This window comes from Nelumbo lutea, chromosome 1 (genome assembly GCF_056320005.1).
Source record: "Nelumbo lutea isolate HS-2025 chromosome 1, American lotus-T2T, whole genome shotgun sequence".
In the NCBI taxonomy this organism is placed as follows: Eukaryota; Viridiplantae; Streptophyta; class Magnoliopsida; order Proteales; family Nelumbonaceae; genus Nelumbo; species Nelumbo lutea.
The window spans coordinates 42,709,781-42,720,193 of record NC_142684.1 but is presented as its reverse complement, the minus strand read 5'-3'; the positions used below and the strand labels follow the sequence as shown (position 1 = coordinate 42,720,193).

General features: G+C 33.5%; 1 pseudogene across 1 annotated transcript; it reads left to right on the top strand.

Annotated features, from left to right (window-relative positions):
* Positions 1-2,475: 2,475 nt before the first annotated feature.
* LOC148874417 (cysteine proteinase inhibitor B pseudogene) lies at positions 2,476-3,238 on the top strand (annotated as a pseudogene). The gene has a single exon (XR_016105368.1). The product of XR_016105368.1 is annotated as a cysteine proteinase inhibitor B pseudogene (transcript).
* The last annotated feature ends 7,175 nt before the right edge of the window (positions 3,239-10,413 follow it).

The window sequence follows — 10,413 nt, the reverse complement described above, 5'->3', positions numbered from 1 at the left end:
GTACTCTGCCTTATCTATCATAAAAGCTAGCTTTCACTCTTTTCAAAATTGAAGGAATTGTCAAAGTGAGTTCTGTCTTCTTCCTTTTCCCACTAGAATATTAATCTATCACATGTTTGGATTCATTGAAAACTTTAAAGCACGGTTCAAAATATTTATGATTATATATACTCTTGTTTTTTTTTCAAACATAAGAAAATTTTATGCTGTTAGAAAGAAATGGTGTCAGAAAAGCTTTCACCAATCAAAATCCTTTGTGAATTTTGATAGATAAATCAAGATGTATAAAACCTATTAAAAGGACCTAAACCTCAGTATTTTATGATTCAATGACATTAATGAAAAAATATATATATCATATGAGATGCTACAATATGTATTGATATTTTTTAACCTAGTTTAGATGTAAGTTGTTTATTTATCTAATGTTAAATTTGGATGTGGCAACATGGGACATAAATTTATTTATAAGGCTTGGATATTCAATTCCCCTGAACTGAATTGAATATTTGGCTATTTGAGTTTTGCTCGATAGTAAAACATGAGGCTCAAGTTTGGGTTCGAATTCATCTTCTATAGTGAACCAGGCTTCATAAAAAATAAAAAATTATATATTAAAAATACATATAAAAATTTAAAAATATTATATAAAATAAAGACTTGATTAAGCTTGCAAGCTTCATAAGCCAAATTTTATTGGGTTTGAGCTCAACTCAATTATAAAACAAGTCTATATATTGGACTTGAGTTTAACTTAATGCTCAGTTTTGACTGAATCAAATCAAGCTTTTGACAACCCAAATTTGAATAACTCCTAAAAATCTCAATCTGTGTCCACCCCTATCCTTAACCCCCCAACCCTGGTGGCAACGATGTTTGATCCCAATCTTTGCTACAATCCAACAATGAAACCTAAACGATGTTTGGTCCCAGCTATTTAGGATCATGGAGAGGGATCCACAGGACATGATCCTAACCTTTGGCTTTTTTATTACAAAGTAGCAACTCTTATACTCAATGTTTTAAAAACCAACCTGGAGCCAAAACCGCTTTGGCCACTGATTTTTGGGTCAGTGGTTTGACTCTGGTTCAAACAAATGGCCCGCTCTAATTAAAAAAAAAAACTAAAAATAATAAAAAATAATTATAATAAAATTAGCCAAAAAAAACCATTGTTCTGAGTGACTGGTCAACGGTACAACCGCCCGAATCAGTTGATTTAAGGATAAAACAAAACTGATTGCCTAAACAGTTTCCGAGTCAATGGTCTGGCCATCCGAACCAATGACTATGACTGTTTGAAAACACTGCTTATACTTGAATCCACATTCTCACACTTTTCAACATTAGATTTGAGTTTGGTCAGGTTACGAGAGACATCACCCCAACCCAACCCAACCCAACTTCATATCAAATTAAAATTTTCTAACCCTCAACGGCTCAACCTAATCCAATAATTTAATCCAACTCAACCTTGGGTTGATTCAAAGAATCGATACACGTATCCAGCGTTTCTAATGAATGATACATTGATACTCCTTTTTTTTTTAAGTTTGTTATATTTACAAATAAATATATCACCATGAATATTAACATTTTGACATATTAAAATGTCTTAATATATAACATTGATGATCTTTAAGACTGCATTTGGAATTCTTTATTTTAAGGATTTATCTTCTTTTTATATATAAAAACGCACAATATTTATAAAGACATTTTAACAATAAAAAAGGAAATAAATCTTTAAACTAAGGAATGCCAAATGCAGCCCAAAAGTTGATAGGTATAATAAGATACAGGGCAATACATATGAATTGATACTTTGAACTAATTCAACCCTATTCTGAGCTGGTCCAACCCAAATTGCACTCTTAATTACAATTATTTAATTAATTAGGCCAAAAATTCAACATGCACAAAATATTATCGTCCCATTTTTATGTACTGTTTATTGCCTATAGGGATAATTTGCGCCCAAAACAATCTCTCTTTCACACACACTGAACTTAAGATCTGTTTGGTTCGCAATTAGAATCGAATTAAAATCCTTTAAAATTGTAATTGAAATGGTCTATTCCCTGTTTGTTTGGTTCAAATGAGAATCGGAATTGAAACCCACTACAATGAGAGATTCTCATTCAAAGGACAGGGCCTCTCAAATGAGAAAATGCTATTCCACCAGAAACAGGAATCAGATTCTTATTCCGCCCAATGAGTCAGTTGAAATCCAATCTCGATTTTGATTTTAGACCATATTCCCACGAACCAAACGGACTCTTGGATCATCGAGGGACAAAAGCTTCACGGCTGCACTGATCCCACTAAAGCTGAGTGTCGCTACCGACGCATGAGTGAGTAGAAGACGCGGCACGCCGTTCTTGCTCCCCCATCCCAACCTCGATCCGTGTCATGTCATCTCGGCGAAAGAAGACAGACAGTGAGACACCCACCAAAATCTCAACATTCCACACTATATATACATGAGTAATGAGACTCGTTCAACCCAGATCAATCTCATCTCCTCTCTACTTCTCTCTCTCTCTCTCTCTCTCTCTCTCCCTCTCTGCTACCCATCTGTCGATCATGGCGCTCATCAGATCTTATGCTTTGTTTTTGTTGGCCTTGTGTGTGTTTCTGTGCTGTTCTTGGAGGGCCGTTCATGGCAGAAGAATAATGGTAGGAGGATGGACTGAAGTCCAAGACGTGGGGTGCGACGACGAGGTTCAAGAAGTGGGGAGGTTTTCGGTGGATGAATTCAACAGAAAGCAGCACCAAGAAGCTGAAGCGCGTGGCCAGGGCAGCAGCAGTAATGGAGGAGATCTGGTGTTCTCGGAGGTTGTAATGGCTAAGCAACAAGTGATCACTGGGGTCAAGTACTACTTGTATATCGAGGCTTTCCGAGATGGCTTTCCCCAGAGGTTTGATGCTGTTGTTGCGGTGAAGCCATGGTTACAGTCTAAGGAGCTCCTCATCTTCTCTCCTTCCTCTGGTTACAGATCATAGTTTGCTAATTATGACGAGGTGTGTCGTGTGTGTGGACTACAGAAACGATCGACCATCATGGCCTTATATTAGTTTAATTAATCTTCTCTTCCTTGGGAGAGGAGAGTTGATGTATGTGATTGTGTATCGATACTCTGTTGATGTTTGTTAAGTGTAAAATGAATAAACCCATAAGCACTTGATATGGGGCTCTTGGTTAATTCAGGATTATATGATTTTCAGTTCTACAGAAGAGGAGTGTTTGTAGGATTAATTGTTATTTGAAGTATTCTAAGATGGGCAAGAGTCTAATAGGTTGCTCAAGGAATTTTCTGAGTATATAGTGCTTTTAGCCTTATGGCCTTGGTTTGAGTAAATTTGCCAAGCACAAAGTCAGCAAACTTTGAGTGGCCACTGGCAGCTCAATCTAGGAGGTTTGTCATATGCACATGCCCATGTCCAACTTTATATCTAATTAGCAAATCAAGAAAAGTGGAAAGCCTCTTAACCTAGGAGGTTTACTATACAATCCTATCAAAATTGAACTCCAAATTCAAAGTTCTCCAATAGATATATTTTTTATATGCATTAACCATGCAAAACAAAGAACAGAATTGGCTATAAACATAATTTTTACATGCATTAATCATGCAAAACAAAGAACTGGCTATAATTACTATCAACTTAGAAGTTTAAGGCTCAACATCTTTAAGAATACATCTCAAAACTTGTTAACACTAAGCCCAAATAAGAAAAGTTGAATTCAAGAAATCAACATATAGTTTGCAGCCTCCAAGGTCCTCCTATAGCAAACACATAAAGAGGTATCTTTTGATCCTCACCTAGTGGCAAGTGTTTCATCCTTAATAAAGTCTCTTTCTTTTCCTGCTTTTTTTTTCTTTTTGTTATGTAAAATCCTTCGGAATTTATTCCTGTCCGCCATCTCCAGTCTTTTTCTTTTCCCACCACTTCACTAGATTTATCCAGCCCAGCCAACCTCTGCAATTTATGGTTACTGTATAACTTCAAGGCATGCAACAACTTATTTGTTTTGCTATTTTGTTTTCAAACATTCAACTCTAAAAATGAGGGTAGTGGAAAGACATACAAATGTTGAGATTTAGGGTGTCGATGGATCGGTTTTGGATTGGACCCGTCCAGTTCAAAATCAATTTGGACGGATGGGACAGACCAACAAGATATATTGGATTGGACCAATTTGATTTAAAAATATTTCTTAGATTAGACTGGACCTGGTCTGTCCGTAACAAATTTATATTGGATTGGGTTGGATTAAGCCAATATCTGGTATCTGGTCCATTGGTATAAGATAATATATGTGTCAATAGACCAGGTATGGGTTGAAAACAATCTAAATCAAAATGAATTTGAATAGATTGGACGGTCCAGACTTTGAATTAGACTGGTCCAAAACATTCATTGGATTGGACGGTCTAGACTTTGAATTGGACTGGTCCAAAACATTCATTGGATTAGATTGGGCCTGGTCCTAGAAGAGCCAGGAATAGGCCTAAAAGGGCGTGGATTGCAGTAATGAAAAATATTTATTAAGAGCCATCAATTTATCAATGGATATATATATGGTACGTACTGAACAAGGAGGGAATAGCAGAACGGGATTTATTATGTAGCTAATTCCATATAGTTATAATTGGGACAAGGCTTAAATGATGATGATCTCATCACAACCTCTGGAGTCCAAGCAAGGTAGCTGCCTCCATATTATGAAATGTAGCATGAAATTTGAATCTGAAGGATCCGCCATGGTGGAAGCATGAACCCTAGCATCAAAAGTGAATCCAATCTCTTCAGAGCACTCAAATCTGGAAACAAAATTGTAAGACTCTCAGACCTCCCTCTCCCTTATCCTTGCCTTGGAAAGCAATGGGTTATTTCATTAGGTGACATGGAAATAGGACAAAAGAGGTGATGGGTATTCATGGAATTGGCAACTCGTGAAGGATGTTTTTATCAGTGGAGCTTATTTCAGACAAACAAGTAACAGAGGAACAGTGCCATGCTATAACCGTCAATAGAGGTTCTCTGTTGCAAATGCCAGAACTGTGAGGTCATTAACAGAGTTGAAATCAGCCCTCCACATGAATGGATTTGAAATAGACTTTAATGCTAAAGTCTATCTTCAAAATCTTTTTTGGTAAAAACAAATTCATTAAACGAAAACAAGCAACAGCAAACAAAGCAACCAAATAGACACTACAAACCAAACAGAATACAAGACCAGAAACAACAAAAACAAACCAACACTAACTCATATGGACGCCTATAAACTAAGACCCAACTTCAACAAAAGAATACTTACATAGGAAAATCATCAATTTCACCCAATTCCAACACCTTTTAACTATCTATGGAGATTGTTTTAACAACCAGATAGGCGGGCAAGATCATCAATCATGTTCAGCATAAGATGCTAGCAGGGGAGCAGCAAATATGAAGAATATATTACATAAGAAAGGAGTCCTTCGGCCATTCATAAGACTTGTGAGAGAGCCCAACTACTAGCTGAAGACAATCATATTCAAAAATGATTCTATTTAAGTGTTTTCACCTTGGAAAGAAGGAGACCCTCCAAAGCAAAGGAGCCCAACTCCCCTTAAAATCTTATTTATGAAATCTGCCTTCCCTACTTCATTCTTTTGCTTCTTCATTGACCAACAATTCTGGCATCTTTTTGACATTAATTTCTTTTGCATTCAATATTGTTTCCTCCTTTTTTTAAATTCCAAAGTTGTAATCAAATTCTCTAGGCAAAGTCTCAACAACCCAAATTGGGTTTTAGGCATCAAATACTTAGCAACATCTACAAGAGTCATTTTAGTTTCCCCATCAATTGGCCAATCCTCTTAAATTCCAATATTTTCATCTTCCCTTTAAGCTAAGCCCACACACATCATGGGTTTTGCAATTCACGCTCAAGCAACTATCTGAAAAACAGAGCAGTTATAAGATAAGTTCTAGTGGGATGGAAATATGGATAAAAGAACCTTACATACCATTTCATGGGAGAAAATATGAAAACCAAGGAGATCTAGAGGGTTAGGCTTTAGAAAATTAAAAGAATTCAACCTAGCTCGGTTCTCTAAACAGATTTTAAGACTACTTATAGTAAATATGTGAAATGTAGTGTGGGTGTGTGTGTGTGTGCGCGCGTATACACATACACACTAAAACACAAGTCTAAAAAATTTTCTCATTTTTTTTAATTTTTTATTTTTATTCCATGTCATTTTTTCAACAACCAATGAGATGCTCACCTTCCCCAAAAAAAAATTACCAAAAATCTTTTCTCTCTCTCTCTCTCTCTCTCTCTCATGTTCCCAATAACCTTTTTAATATCCTTACCTCAAATTTCTCCTAAAATACCTCCTACACTATCCACACTTTCTCCTAAATTATCTCTAACTCCTATTTATCCTCTTCCCCACTTTTGATCTATATCTATTAAAAGAAAGTTTGAATTAAAAATTTTAAAAATTATATAAATATTCTAACAAAAACTATATAATAACTTTAAAATATTTATTAAAAACACAAAAAAAATTATAATAGATTTAACAATATTCATATTATTAATAATTTTATACTTTAACAAAATTCATCACAAAATTATGTACTAACAATATAAATTATGGTTTTCCAGATTTTTCAATTTAAATGTTAATAAAATAATAAACATTTAACATTAAAAAATTAAATATTACTTCAACATTTCAATTACTAAATGTCTTAAATAAATAAAATATTGAAAATTGTTAAACAATTATGTAACAAAAAATTAATATTATGTAATAACTTTAAATAAAATAAATTTCAAGTGACTGAAAATTTTAAATATTTCATATATTATTTAAATATTAAATAACAAAATCTTTTAACTAATGAAATATTTCACATAACAAGATTTTAAATACTTAAAATAAAGAAATTATGTAATAAATTTAAAAAATCTCTTAAAAGTAGAAAAATAATTATAAAATAATATTAAAATTATTAATAGTTTAATATTTTACAAAATTATATAATAATAGTATAAATTATAATTTCATGGATTATTAAATTCAATAAATAGTTTAATATTTGAAAAGTTAAGTAATGATATTATTTAAATAACTTAATAGTATCACAAATAACTAATTTCACATATATAAATTAATAATTCTAGAAAATAACTTTCAAGAAATTAATATTTATTAACAATTATTTTAAAATCTTAATCTATATTTATATATACTATAATTAATATTTATTGTATTTTAGGTCATTATTTATTGTATTTTAAGAAATTATTTATTGTTTTTCATGATAAATATATTTCCAATAATTATGTATAAATCTAATTTTGTTTTGTTATTTAACATAAAATTTTCAATAATTATTGGAGATTAAACTGCTATTATTTAACTTTTTAAGTTTAATTTATTGTACTTATTGTATTTTTGTTATAACTTATTAATTCATATTTATTAGAGAAACTATTATTAGAGAATATACTATTTATTGACTAATTTAATATATTTTTTAGTACATATTGTATTTTTGTAATTATTTTGTTTATTGTATTTTTATTGTTATTTATTGTATTTCCATTATCAATATATTTTCAATAATTATGTATTTTCACTATAAAGTTCAATAATTATTGGAGACTAAAGTATTGTTATTTATTGTATTTTCGTTGTAAGCTGTTTAGCCAATCAAATCAACCCAATCAAGTTGGGCAATTGGTCACCCGAAACCGACTAACATTAGTGAAAACTGATTGTGAGCTTTGAGGAACTCATGGTCAGCTCAAAAAGGTGGAGTCGCCACCCATGTTTTAAGAGGAAATGGGTCCTCATTTTCAAATCCGAAAAATTGATTTACCTTTGAAAGTGACTCTGCTCTCCATAGGAAAAGGCACAAAATCGAGAGATTTCGGGTTCCAAGGATTGGGAGAGGGAAGGTATTAAGCACCCCTCTCTCCAAACTGTTGTAACAACCTAATACAGGAGTTGTTCAAGCTCATTTTCTAACAAAGAAAAACAGAAATGGCTACAAGAATTTCTTAAATCTAGAAAAACATACTTTCAACTTCTCTTAAGACCAATTTTGAGGTGATGTTATCGGGTCATAGGTACTAATTTCCCTAAGACCCTCGCCTCTTTTCTGCTATTCTAAGTCAAGAAGAAATTGCAAACGATGGTTTCAAAACATTTCAGAACTTCAAGCAACCTAGAAAAACTTAAAAAACAAAGATTACGAAATCAGGTTTAAAAGTTAAAATGAAAAACTTACATTTAGTTTGTACCTTGACGAGAGTTTTTCAGCGGTGGGAATAAGTTCAAAAAAGGTTGAATGAGATATTGGGATGGACGGTGCACTTTTTGGTTTTAAGTCTTGTCTCTGAAAGCAGATGGGTGGATTTGAAGTTTGATCTTCAAGGACTTTGGGATTACAAAGGTTGGGAAAATGCTCTTTTCTCCTATTCTTCTCTTTTAGATCTCTCTTTCTAGTTTTCTCCCCCTTTCTCTCTGTAACTTTCTCTCTAGGGGGCTCCCTCAAGTTTCCTCCTCCTCTTAAAGCTTGAGTTAGATTTGAAATTCATTCAATCACAAGGCTCAGGCTTCAAGAAAATTTTTACAAGAGAATGGGCAAAGATTTTTCAAAGAAAATGGTGATCAATCAACTTTTCCTCTTTGGTGAAAGATTGTCTTTGACTTGGGGGTGGTTTTCATGGGTTTTGTTCATCCAATGGGAGCTTGAGGCATGCCTTTCATGGAAGTCTCGTATTTGGGTTTTAAATGTGAATTTGTCTCTTCTTAGCTTTAAGTGGTGGTATCTTTGGGTTTTCAGGTTTATTGGGTCTATTAGGCTCAATATCATTGGTCCAGGTGTTCTAATGGGTCATGTAAAGGGTTGGCATTAGTCCTTACCCTCTTAAGGTCCTAAATTGGGACTACTGGTGTGGTGAATCAATATGATACGTCAAAATATTATATTTCTAGTTTAACAGTCAAACAGATGAACTGGGATGTGAAATTTGACGTGCTAGTGTTTTTGGGTCTTTGAACATAGTGGTGATGTCTGATTGGTCAAATAGGGTCAGGATGATTAAGATCTATGTCTAACAGGTTTGGATCAATGAGATTTGCTAAAATAGAATCTTTGTCTAATGAATGGTCAAATGCGAGAATTTTGGCATGAAATTTGGTGGGTTGGCACTTTTGAACATCTTGAATATAATGGAAGTAATAGATCTATGGTCAAAGATGTAGATTAATTGATTTAGTTCAAATGGTCATAGCTTATGGTTTTCCAATTAATAAAAGGGTCCAAAATGGAATCTTATATTTTCAACAGTCAAACGAAGATGTTTGATTGTGAAATTCGACATGCTAGGTTTTTTGGGTCTCCAAAACCAATGGTAAGGTCTGAATGGTCATGAAGTTGGGATAACAGATGGTAAGCTCTAATTAATGATATTTGTTGAAATAGGATCTAAGCTTGATGGGGAATCAAACAGGAGAATTTTAAGCTACAATTTGGTAGGTAGGCATGGATTAAGGTGAGGATTCAAGTGGATCGTAACTGATCTGAGAAAGATATGGTTAATCTTGGTAATTGTTCTGGGTCATCAAAATAGGATCTTGATGTTTTTGCGGTTGGTTGTCATAAATTTGTGTTGTGATTTGCTAGTTGATTGTTTCCTGATGATATTGAGGTGATGGATGTGTTGGACTTGATTTTAAGGAGTTGAAAATTGAATATCACATAGATCGGGGCCGTTAGAAAGGACGTTGGCATGATAAACAATAGATCTTTGAGTTTAGTCATGAAAATTAATATGTAACTAATTTATAGTTTTCCAAGTCAGGGGATGATGTTTGATCAGACGTTGATGTTGATCTCAATGTTCTTATTTATCCTATTGATTGTACCGAAAGAGGGTATTTCGGATTTTGGAAAGTCTCAGGTTAACCTGGTTATGTTTCCAAGTTTTTGGGGTCTAAGAAAAGGGTAAAAAGAGGTAGGGTGAAGGAACCGAGCAAAAATTGGGTTCTAACACCTGCCCCTCTTTGTTGGAGGTAGAAAACTATCGAACAACAAAGAAAAAGCACACAAAGATTTTTGTGAGGGATAAGTGATTGGAGACCGGAATTTTGTTGTTGGAATTTTAGTCAAGGTTGAAGTTAATGCAATACAAAGCCTTTCCTTGGAGTGTGTGGTATCCCAAGCCTTGAAAGGCAATTGCAACTATTAAACAAACACGAGAAAAACATAATGGTGCCATCCCAAAAATAGTTATCCTTAGTTGATGTTTGATTTTTAATTAATGCATGCATTGATGATTGATGATTCAAAGGATTTGACATGTTTTAGTATGGAATGAAGCTTGTTAAGTTTTTT